This window comes from Marmota marmota, unplaced genomic scaffold (genome assembly GCF_001458135.2).
Source record: "Marmota marmota marmota unplaced genomic scaffold, marMar, whole genome shotgun sequence".
NCBI lineage: Eukaryota > Metazoa > Chordata > Mammalia > Rodentia > Sciuridae > Marmota > Marmota marmota.
Window position 1 is genome coordinate 13871755 of NW_026000037.1, and position 12506 is coordinate 13884260.

General features: G+C 37.6%; 1 protein-coding gene across 1 annotated transcript in view; it reads right to left on the bottom strand.

Moving 5' to 3' along the window:
* The window catches only part of Slc7a11 (solute carrier family 7 member 11), a 72003-nt gene that overhangs the window by 19962 nt on the left and 39535 nt on the right, over nt 1-12506 (bottom strand). The gene's annotated exons all lie outside the window — the stretch shown is intronic.

Below are 12506 nucleotides of genomic sequence, written 5' to 3' on the forward strand. Positions count from 1 at the left end.
CCTGCTGTGAGTTCAAAGGAAGCTCAAGATCATGAGTATCTAATAAAGCCACAGTGCAGATAATCCCATGAAATTAGAGGTGACATGCTGTGAAGTACGGATGAGTGGACAGTGCTGACACTGTATGGCATCAAGAAATACCCAGCACAAATGCAATATTATGTCTTCATTTAATGCACTGGGAAAGCCAGGAAGTTACTGACCCTAATAATTTCATTCCATGTTACCGATACACATTACTTGCTTAACATAATCGCCTCTTCAGACTCTTTCCAGTTCAGGCAACTTGAACCTTCAACTCCTCACACAAAGCTGATCATTTTTTTAGCCGTAGTGCTTATCAGCCCTCATAGAGTCTTCACCTTGCTGGGTGCCACTAATGAAGACCTCAATATAATTTCTTCCAAGATGAAAATGCAGTTCAGAACCAGGAGGAAGAATAGCACAGCCGGCCTCACTATCCAAGCTGGGTGTGTTTAGCACACTAAGTCTCAGCTCATTATGTCGAATAGCAATATCCCCTGTTGAGAACAGGCAAACCTAGCCAGTCAGCAGCTACCATTCATTATGCTGTTTGGAGTCTGACACTTCCCCTGATCCCCAAAGCCTTAAGCCTTGATGGGGAAACACATTGACCTCCAAATCCTGGCATCCTAACTTTCGAGTAGCAGATGTTTCCATTCCCCAGTGCACCGAGGGTCCTGTGGAATTTTCTGTTAACACCACAACATGCTTTGTTAGTTGTGATTGATAAATGCTACATTTAAGCAAGAAAATCACCAAGCCAATGAAATACAAGGAGGTGAATGACATAAAAGCAAATTAAAGATGAATTCTGTTTCTTTGAAAGAAAGGCTGTATGAAAATGCAAAAGGGCAGGAAGGAGAATAGGAAGGTATGTACACAGCCTTTTAATCCCTCACTGTATTATTTTAAACTTGAATCCATTTAGCTTTTATCATAGTCCCAAATGGGGAGTAAATGCTTTCTATGTAGGAGAGAGACAGGAATGAGAGCAGTAGAGAAACTAATTCTCTATTCCTTGCAAGCATTCCATCAAGGTATGTAAAGTTTCCATTATTATTATTTTTTTTTTAAAAAAGGAGTTGATGTTGTTAAGAACAGACAAGTAGCCTAACCTGTCCAGGACAGGTAGTACTCTTGCATCATATGATGCTGCAAAATGACAGAAAGAAATAAGTCTGAAGTTTTGTACTGTATCCCCCCACCCCACCATGCCCAGCATAGAATGGAGCCTCCCATCCCAGCTCATCCAAGTCAGTCTTCCTGCCTCTCTGCCTAGATGCTATGATCTCCGTGAAGGTAATTTTCTAAATTGATCATAGCAGAAGGCATCCTAGAAATTCCTTCTAGGTAGGCTTTCCTTTTTTCTCAGTTTGTTTTTAACAAAAATAGTGGCAGCAGTTGCAGCCATTAGACAGACCTGTGCCCAACATTTTACATATTGGCCCCATTGCATCCTGGGAAAATCCTGTGAGTCAAGAGCATCAGCACCACCTTATATATGAGGAAATGGAGTCTTTGAGAGTTTAAATAACTATTCAAGAATACATAACAGGTAAGTGGAAACACAGAATTCATCTGTGTGTTTACCTTACCTTGAAATCAGAGCATTTTAACCACTACCGTGCATTTGTTGTTTCTCATGTGATTGTCCCTAAAGTTTCTTAATTTTCAGGGAAATCATAGCTATTTAATATGAAGTTTATTAAAAGATTTTATCAAGACTGTACTTTTCATGAATTCACTGACTGTACAGTTTGATGTACTCTAAAGGAGGAAAAAAAAAACATGTTGTATGATTTTTACCATTTTTCTGTATCACATGAACTGTAATGTAAAAGTGAAATATTTCAAATAGTTTCACTGCTTAGCAAATAAGTCATTATTTATTATTTAAAAGGAAACAAGTTCACTTAATAAATTTCCCTAGACAAGTTTTTATATGAAAGGAAGAAAAGTAAGCATGCTTGTCAAATAAGCCAAAATAGATTATTAACAATTTTACTATCAGCCACATATACGAGATAGGTGTGGGGGGTGAAGGGAGAAATCACAAGAGCTTAAAATATGAGACCAGGGAGAGCAGCTGTCTAATCTTGTGGCAGTGTACGACATAACTAGTGATTCTCTCTAATTAGAAAATATGAAACCATAGACATTGGAAAGGGGGTGGCTAAACAGCCACAGCCTCTGTCCTTGGGTTCTATCTCAATTGGAGAGGGAAGGGGTGGCACATTCTTGTGGCTGCCTTGGCACAAAACAGCAGTCATTTATGGAGGAGAGAGACTGGAGCGCTCAGAAGGGCTCCGTGCCACGTGGTTAACTCCTGGGTTTGGAGCATCAAAGCGTAAGAGCCACTGGGTGAGCTGATAAAAGCTATTAGGCCATGCCAGAGAATCTTTCTGAAGGCTTTAGATGAGAGGACAGATAAGCGTGGTTAGTAACCCAAGATTAAGGCAAATGGCACAGGATAATAAGAGGAATTAGAGGAAGGAAGCGGCAGGCCACTGATATTTCAAAGCTTCTGTGTTATTGAGCATCCACCAACCCTAAATGCAACAAAGGCCCTGCCTTGTGCTGAATAAAAATGACACACGTGTGAATTCCACTATTTCTCAAGTGTTTGTTATGATTAACAAAAAGCAAATTCCCTGAGAAGTTACTTAATCCTTAAGAGCTATTGTCATTATAATGTTCTTTCCAATTAACACAGTAAATGTGGGGGTCTGATATTTCTGTTTGGTTGCAAACAGGTCCTCAATCAAAAAGTTCTGGAATACTGGGGTGGGGGGTGACTCCCTGGCACTCCCCCTTGCCTAGCATGGGTGAGGACCTGGGTTTGATCCCCAGTGCCTCAAAAAGGGTCCTGAATGGTCTTGTCATACAGGCATATTTTAAATTGGCACCTATAACTGGTCTATGTCACACATGGATAAATGTTTTATTTGGTAAACAAAAGTGTCTGGAACATCTGCTTAGAAGCACTTTAACAGATAGACCTTCCCAATAGTGATGGTTGGTGGCTTATATTTATAAAATCTACAAATCTACTGGCAATTGCATTTTATTTTATCATCATGCATGTGTGTGTGTGTGTGTGTGTGTATAGTAGAAACAAATAACAAACAAAATTCACAACAAGCCACCAGAATAGGAGGCAACATCCCCATTTTTCAAACAAGGAAACTAAGGTGGTGAAGGATACAAACAAGGTCACAGAAGTAGTGGAGGAAAGGGCTGGACTGTGAGCCCAGATCTTCCAGTGCTTGGCTCCACATACCTGATACATCCTGTCATAGAATGGTTGGTCTCTATTTTATGCCTACGTTAATCATAGGTACAAGATCCCTAAGATCCTTACTGGTTGACAAATACATATTTCATTTTATATAAATGATCACATATCAGAAGGCCAGTTTTTACAGTGTGACACATTTTAAGCCAACTATATTTTTCTATGCACCTAATAGTCACCACACCATAAATAAATTTTCAAATAATGAAGACTATCATGCACCTCGTCAATATGCTGTGCAGCTCTAGGACAGAATATCAGAAATGACTCTTGTTTTCAGAGCTTCATTTTGGCTCAAAGTGATAACTGCTGTGAAAATGGAATGAGTAAGCTTTGATTCTCTACATGGTCAAGAAAGCCTGAATGTTAGATTTCTGATAGACCACAAGAGTAATTTTCTAATCACATGAATTTAGGGTTTTCCAGATTTGCTGTATAACTGCAACAAAATTTTCTGAGATTGGCGTAAACCAAAATGGTTCTTGTACAATCCCCTGTTTGGGACACACACAACAGGGACCACAGAACTCACTGGTGCTGGGGCATCTGTACTCATCTTTGTGCTGTGAGCCTGGGCATGATGGCAGTCAGTTCTGTTAAAACTTACTCTTGTGATGCTCTGAAACCTCTAAATTGGTGGAGGATGATTCTATTTAAAAGCCATTAATAATTTAAAACATGTATTTCATATTCAGAGAAAAAAAGAGGATAAAAGAGAGGATCAAGAAGGTAGAAAAATGGCAAACCCCTTAACATCCGAGATGTCAAAAATAAAAAGAAGAACCAGGGAGTTTTTAGGGATTTAAAAATTTTGTTGGTAAACTAGGGACTATTTGCTTCTATATAATTGAAATGGAACCATGATTTATCTCTACATCAAGTATTTATAATTATGTTAAGTATGTCTTGATTCTAGGTATTTTAGAATCACACTTGTTTCACATTTTCTTCATAGTGACTAGCACTTTTCACATTTTCTAGCACTCTGACCCAGAAATGACTCAAACATCTTTTACTTCTTTTTGATCCACCGATTTACTTTTTGCAGAATTACTCTCTTTATTTCATTACCACTACTATTAATTTTATCCTACCCTTCAAATGTAGTCATATATTGTAGACAAATAGGTACAACATGACTGTCTGATATATATGGATATATACACATAAATGATATATAATAAATATGTGTATATCTACATACACACACATATTCCAAAGAGAAAAGCTACCCCTATTTTTCATTTGTGTGGTTTTCTTCCTCAAGTTGTTCACACCCTTCTGCTTACTCAGGTTCATACCAAACTCTCCAGACACCCCTGGACACAGACTATCCTACCTGCCTATGTGATTTCTGATGTATCCAGCAGGGACTGAGTTATAAGTATTATTGATAGTTTTCCAAACTTGAAAATATTAGACTACAGATGCCTGGACTCATGGGAATTTCTTTGTATGTTTTCAATGATTTTTTGCCTCATCGTCATTCAGTTCTATGGCTCTTACTTTCTAGTTTATCCACCCTGAGAGGGAACTGGGTCATCAAACAATTATAAAAGAAATGCATTCACGGAGACATAACAAGTAATTGAGGGGAAAGAAACATACAATAACCCTGTTTATGCACATTTTTTTAAAGGTCCATGGTTCATGTTGTTACTTAACAATAATTTGTGGTGGGCCAAGGTGGAACACAGTGATATGACAGGCACATTGTCACCTATGGGCACACAGAGAGCCCACTGACTTCTAGCATTCAACACCTGCCCTCTACTCTTCACTGAACCTTGGCAAGGCAATGGGTGTTTTTACTGAGTCATTTTAAGTCTCAATAGCTCTGGGGTCTCATCTCAATCTCACCATTCTCCATTGTCCACAGATGAAGAATTCCATAAACAGAAAAGAGAAGACAGAGAGACCTGTAAGAAGATGCAAGAAATGAACAGACACAGATTAAAAGACTGCAGGGCTGAAGGAGGCTTGTTAAAAATTACAGAGACGCATAAAAGGAGGGGGAAAGTGAAGAAAACTACACAGGGGGAAAAAATGGCTACAAGGATCATTTGAAGCTCAAGCCACACAGAGAAATGAACTAAAATGGAAACTCATGACTGAGAAATATAGGGTAATAAGCAATCAGAAACATAAATATAAGCGTTTTTAATCCCTTAAATACTTTTTTCACCCTATAACCACTAGAATAAATTAATCACTAAATAAAATTATTCTGCAAAATGTAGCTTGAGCGTAAATTTTCATTTGCTTGCATTTCATACAATCTCAAAAAATTTGCATTGTCTGCATCTCATTTTTTCTCATTTTCTGAAGATTTAGTGTGTGTCTTCCAGATATATTATAGTTATGCATATTTAGCATGGATAAACAGAAACATATTTGTAGGCAAGTTCTAGTGTACAAAGACAAAATTGGTTTCAAATAAAATGCTAGCAATTATACAAAATTAAATATTTTAATAGTTAAATAAGTTAAATTTCACCCAAATGTTTAGTTTTTATTTTATTCTTAAAATGTATCTCTTAAGATTTTATTATTTTCCTCAGGATTTGGTCTAAAGTACATTAAGACAATGCAACATCTCAGGGAACTTTTTTTAAAAAACCAATAGTGTTCCTGAGATTCCAAATTATGGCTCAGACCTACCAAATTTGTGTTCCTTTTTCCAAAGTACAAATTCCTGAGAAGAAGTTACCCAAATAGAAAGATTACTTCCCAAACTCCCTTGTATCTAGATGGGGAAATGTTGCTTATTCTTACCCACAGAATATAAGTAGACATATCAATTGAAGGCCAAGGGATTGCCTTGTTAGCCCTCCTCTGACTGAAGTCAGTTGCAAAGCACCTGTGTTAGAAAGCTTTCCATCACTTTAACACAATACCTGAAAGAGTCAACTTATAATAAAGTTAGAAAGTTCATTTTGGCTCCCAGTTTGGGAGGTTCTCATCCATGATCAATTGACCTTACAACTTTGGGCCTGTGACAAGGGAGCACATCCTGACCAGAGTGTGTAGCAAAGCAAACCACTCCCCTCATGGCCAGGAAGCAAGGAAGGAGTCTAAGTCCCATAATCCCCTCAAGGGCAGTTAAGACTTCCCACTGGTCCTCACCTTCTGAATGTCCCACCACTTCCCAATAGTACCATGCTGGGGGGGGGGGGGGCAACCTTTTAACACATGGACTTTGGGTGCATGATGAAACCACACTGTGAAGGAATCTGGGTCACAGGATCCACATGTGGAAATGTGACTGGTCCCTGGCCCATCAGTCACTAGGGACACCAAAATGGGACACAAGGACACCAACTTTCTTACATGAAATAAGAAAGAAACTTTTGGTTGTTTAAAGCCATTCAGCTTTTACAGTTTGCTTGTTGTAGCAGTTAGCATTACCCTAAATAATAAAAAGAATGAAAGAAGGGCCCCCATTATATCAAGAGTTCTTTTTTTTTTAAGTTCGCTTTTACTGAATTAGTCTAAATAAAATAATGCTCATTGTTTTGTTCTATATTATTTGTTTTATGAGACAAAAAAACATGAAATTCTTAAAATGATGTCCCAAATTATAATCATCAAATAAAAATAGATTTTCATCTGAAAAATCTTACATAGAAGAAAATTATTATTCAGACTTCCCAGATACAGAGCAAAGATAGATCCCATGATTTACTATTTTGAAATGCAAAATCTCTTTACACTTCTGAAAATTAGTAACAAATAACAAAGCATAGTTGACCCTTTTCTCCCCATGAGGACACATACTAAAGCATGGAATGTTAAATAAATACTCTTCTGCTGAGAACATGCAACATGAACTAAATATACCCACTTTGGCATGGTATATGGGAATTACAGTCAAAATTTCCTCGAGCAGTAAATACACATCTTAGAAAGAACTGATGACATGCTATACACTAGGTCTAGTCACATTTCTGACAGTTGCACAATAAGAAACGGAACAGATGAACATGGACACCTTCAATCACGAACTATTGCTTTTACTATCGAAAATTGCCTCCAACATTTCTGGTCCAATTAATAGTGATCATTTTACTTTCATGTCTGGTAGTTGAGTGGACAACTGGTTTTCAAATTGTGTTCTCTGGAAATCAGAATAGTAGGTGGAAAATGGGTAAGATTATAGACTACCTTGATCTCATTTACTTCAACCAGATAATTTCTCTTTTATTTGTTTTAGATACATTAATCTATTTAAAATCATACCTCCATAGCTTTAAGATAATTTTAAAGTCACTGCTCTAGTCCCTATTCATACTTCTAAGCTAACACAGGAAAAATAATTCTAGCAAATAAGGCTAATCTTAAGAGGAAAAATATAAAGTTGATAGAGAAGCCAATACCGATGGCCTGGCTTCAGTCAGAGTGGTCAACCCCAATGTCAGGGCCACAGAGGACATGACACAGAAGCTTACTGGAGCAAAGGGAAAGGTGGGGAAGAGAAAAAATAGAGTTGATGGGCTAAGCACCCTGCCAGTTTAGAGAGATGATATGTCCTTGTCAAGAGAGTGATGAGGAGGACTCAGCTCCCTGAAAAGGTCACAAAAGTCCACAGAGCAGCAGAGCCCTGCAAGTCCTCTGAAGATTGTCCGTTCATAAGGATTCATATTCCCAGCAGAAATGGAAATGTTATGATCTTTTATCTTTCAGCTAAAAAGTGAAACCTTTAAAAAAAAAATAAGCCTTTGTACATTCATTTTATATTTACTAATGTATTTTTCTTAGACTACAAAGATTCCTAGGCAAACTCCTCTCCAGGAACATGCTTCTTAAGTCAATGCACTGTCCAGAGGCTCAGGAAACATGTGCTCAAGGGACACAGAAGGCTGCACACATTCAACCTTCCCTCATATCCCTCCTCCTGTATATTCCCCCCAGCTCCATTCTCCAAACTCCCATAAACAGAAAGTTTCACATATTCCGTCCGAAATACAAACTGTCTTTGAGTGGCATCTTTTCTCTGGGTTTTGCCTTTGATATTTGTGCTAAATTGATTTCATAGAACTATCAAAAAGTCTCTGGACTCCAATCTGAAGGCTGAACCTAGTCAAGTCCCTGTCACGAGCAGAAAACATAGGAGATCACTGGTTCCTTCTGGGATTATACTTTCTCAGCAGCTGAAGAGGCTGTTGAATTAAGGGAAAGTTCATCTTCCCATAATCTTGCAAATAAAGCTCATCCATATAGATTTAGTAAAAGAATTCTTTGAAAACTTGGTTAAGCTCTTGCTCATACACCAGAGCATCCTAAGGATATTTCTGCCTTTGCTTTGTTCTGTCTTTCAGGGGAGAGAAGGGTGTCAACTTTACACTCGCTTCTGTCCTCTAAAGATGTGATTCTGTCCTCAGCCAGGATTACAGCACATCAAAGCACCTTCCATCATTACAATTTCAAAGTGTCAGCCTGGCTTAAAGAAAAAGATCATTACAGAGGATAATTTAAAGGATAAGTGATCTGTCCACTCTTCTGCATTCTAAAAAGGCTGTATGCAATCAGGTCAGACCTCTGGAAGTCCACGTACATTGACCACACTATCATAGGTACTCATGAAGCGACTTCATGGGTCATCATATTCGTACCTTTGGCTTTTATCAAAACGGTATTTGAATTTTTTTTTATCATCTGAATTTCAGGAGGGCATCTCTACTAATGTTATGAAGGTTACTGTCAATTTTATCTGTCAACATGACATAGAGTTCATTCATTTAACCAATGTTTGTCAAATGTCTTCTATATTATAAGTAAAGGGATAAAGATATTAAGCATGCATAAAATTCATCCTCTCTAGAGTCTAAAATTGGGACAGGACAAGAAGTGGAGGGCCCTACCCTGGAACAGTACTTTCCCCACAGACCTTCCCCATTCTTGCAGGTCTCTGATACAACATTCTGCCTCCCAGAAACCTCCCTCCTTTTCTAAGGAGACCTCCCACCCCATTGCTCTCCTTCCCTGCCATTTTAACTATGTGGAAAGACACAATATCTTCTAACTTCAGTCTTTCCAAATATTTGTATTCATGTATTCACACTCACCAAATTCTCCGAAGGAATTAACACTGTTCACTGAACATTCTAGAGTGCTCCCAAAATATTTCTTCCAAATCTCTAACACAAGCATTGCTGAGCATTGTCCGGATGGTCTATCCTCCTGAAGGGACCCAGAAGCTTTTAACCATACACGAAAGGCTCCCAAGGCCTCTCTGCCTCTGTTAACCTTTTGCTTTTTATCAACTCTTTCTCTCCAGGACATTTCCTTAAAAGAAATGGCTCATCAGAACAGGAAGGGAAGGAAACTCCATTGGAAGACATAATTTGTGATTAAAGAAATCAGTCAATTAAATAAAAGGGTGCTTCTAGTAGTGATGGGAAGACACAAAACTGGTCAAGTAGAAATCACTTCAACCAATGTATCTCTCTAAATGTCCCTTTCAGGTTACTTTCACAGCCGTCAGATACATCTGCACAAATCTCCCGAAAGAAGACTTGGGGGAAAAAAAAAAATGAATGGAAAGAGAAAGGGGCGGGAGGGAGTTAAGATTTAACAGAGAAAGGAAATGTTTATTCCATCAAATCCTCATGTGCATTTTAAATTATTAAATCTCTAAGAGCACCTGATTTATGAACAGGATAACACTGCCCCTAGCCAAAATCATTTTTAATAAAAAGCAGGAAACCTCCTGAAGTTCATCTCAGATTTAATATCAAACACAGCAGCCACACATGAACATTTCTTCATAAAACACAAAAACAGCATGGTGCGAACGGCTGGAGCCACCAGTGGGGAGTCGGGAGAAGGAAAACACAGGACGTCAGAGCCCTGGAAGGAATCTGGCCTGGGAACCCCAGAGGACCCCGCTGAGAAGAACACACTCTGCACCCCGGCCACCGGCCACCGCTAGGCACGGAAGGGGCGCCTAAAAGACTCCTGTCCAGACTGTCCAGCAACAGACAGCACCGTCCTGCTCTTCCTGGGTGAGAACTGCAGGAGCAACACCCTGGGCTGCTGGCATTTTGAGTTTTTATGCATAATTTAGAATGTACCAAGTGGGAAAACAAGGCTGGTGAGGAGATCAGCTCACACTGCCACTCCCAGTTTTTAGGAAAAGTAGCAAATACCTAAGAGTCAAGAATATGATTACATATTATAGATATTCAATGCAAAGAGAAGAAAGACATCAAAGAGGAAAATGGATCTTCTTTCTTTCTCGTGTATATTGGAATCCGTGTTATTCATTGTTTAGGAGCTGAGTTTATTATCATTTTATAAGGTGGCAAAGGATTATTTCTCATGATTATAAATCCAAGTAGTTGGGTAAATATTTAAGAGTTGAATTTGTTCATGGTTAATCCCTTGTGGGGCAACGTCAATGACTGCCAGGATCATAAAGAAATGGTTTGATGTTTCCATTGATACTTAGGTCAATACCTTGGTATTTGTTATTTTGTCAAAAATAGTCTGAAAAATACAAAATTATTTTAAAAGGTACTCTGTTAAGAGGTTTAGGAGGGTAATGGCCAAATGGGAAAAAAAGAGAAAAACTGATGTGATTGACAGGTATTTTGGAGGTTACTTTAACTAGTTAACTTTTTTTACTGTGAAAGAAGAAAGAGAAGCTAAATTAATAATTAACCGTAATATGCACAAAAAAAGATACTTATGAACTGTAAAGATATAGTCACATACATAGAATGTATCTTTATAGAGTGTAGGTTTTATTATGAGAGGTAATTTAAAAATAATTTTAAAAACCCTGAGCTTTGACTTTGGAAGAGCTACCAGATTATCTCCATATGCATGTAAAGCTAAGAATAGAAATGCTTCCTCATGCAGAGTTTCCACTCAATGCTGATTTATTCAGAGAAAAGACAAATAAGTAAGGCCACCCTTCCCTTCAGCTAAGAAAAACAATGTTTTAAACTCATAATTTTAATAAAATTGCATAGTAAGTGGAAGATGTATCAATAGAACAATAAACAGAAAAGATTACCTTGGAATACATCTTAGTATATAACATAAAACTTAACATAATATCATGACGAGTATCCTAAGTATGATATAAGTATCATAAACTAAGACATAATATGATCATAGAATAATGCTGGGATATTGGAAAATTTGGTGTAAAATCAGAAGTCTACATCATATCATGTAGGAAAATGCATTACAGATAAATAATTGAATGTAAAAAAGAAACCAAGAAAAATAGACCAACAGAAAATATGGGTGAGGTTTAAATGAACTAGAGATGGGGGCAGGAAAATTTGTGGCCATAAAAATCAATACACAGAAATAAAAGTATTTACTACGATTAACTATAAGTTCAAAAGTTGATAAGCCAAAATCATAAAGAAAATAGAGTGACATGAAAAATTAGAACAAACTATTTGCAAACAATGAGAGATAATGACTTAGGGCTGAGATTGTGGCTCAGTAGTGGAACGCTCGCTTAGCACCGGCGAGGCCCTGGATTCAATCCTTGGCACCACGTAAAAATAAATAAATAAAATAAGGATTTTGTGTCCAACTACAACTAAAATGTAAATTTAAAAAAAAAAAAGAGAGAGACAGAGATAACAACTTAATATCAACAATACCCAAAGGATTCTATATTCTATTCTATATTTATCGCCACATGTAGCTACTAAACATGAAACAATAGCACCTCACTGGTGATCAAATAAATGCAAATAAAACAAGTGAAATTTTTGTTTTCAACTAGCAAAGACTTTTGGTTAAAAAGTAGACATTCAATGCTGCTAAGAATTCTCCGCTATTGCTATTGGGAAAAGAAATGAAAATACTCACTTTGGAAAGCAATTTGGCAACACAAAAAGAGACTTTTTAAAAATTTATTGCCTTTGACCCACGAGTTCTCTGCTAGTAATCTATCCTAAGAAAATAATTGTTATGCATTTTCCTAGCATGATAAAGATTTAAACACAAGCTATGTGTGGTGGCACACGCCTGTAATCCCAGAAGTTTGGGAGGCTGAGGCAGGAGGATCACGAATTCAAAGCCAGCCTCAGCAAAAATGAGGTGTTAAACAATTCAGTGAGCCCCTGTCTCTAAATAAAATACAAAACAGGGCTGAGGATGTGGCTCAGTGGTTGAGCACCTCTGAGTTCAATCCAAAACAAATAAATAAATACAAAAT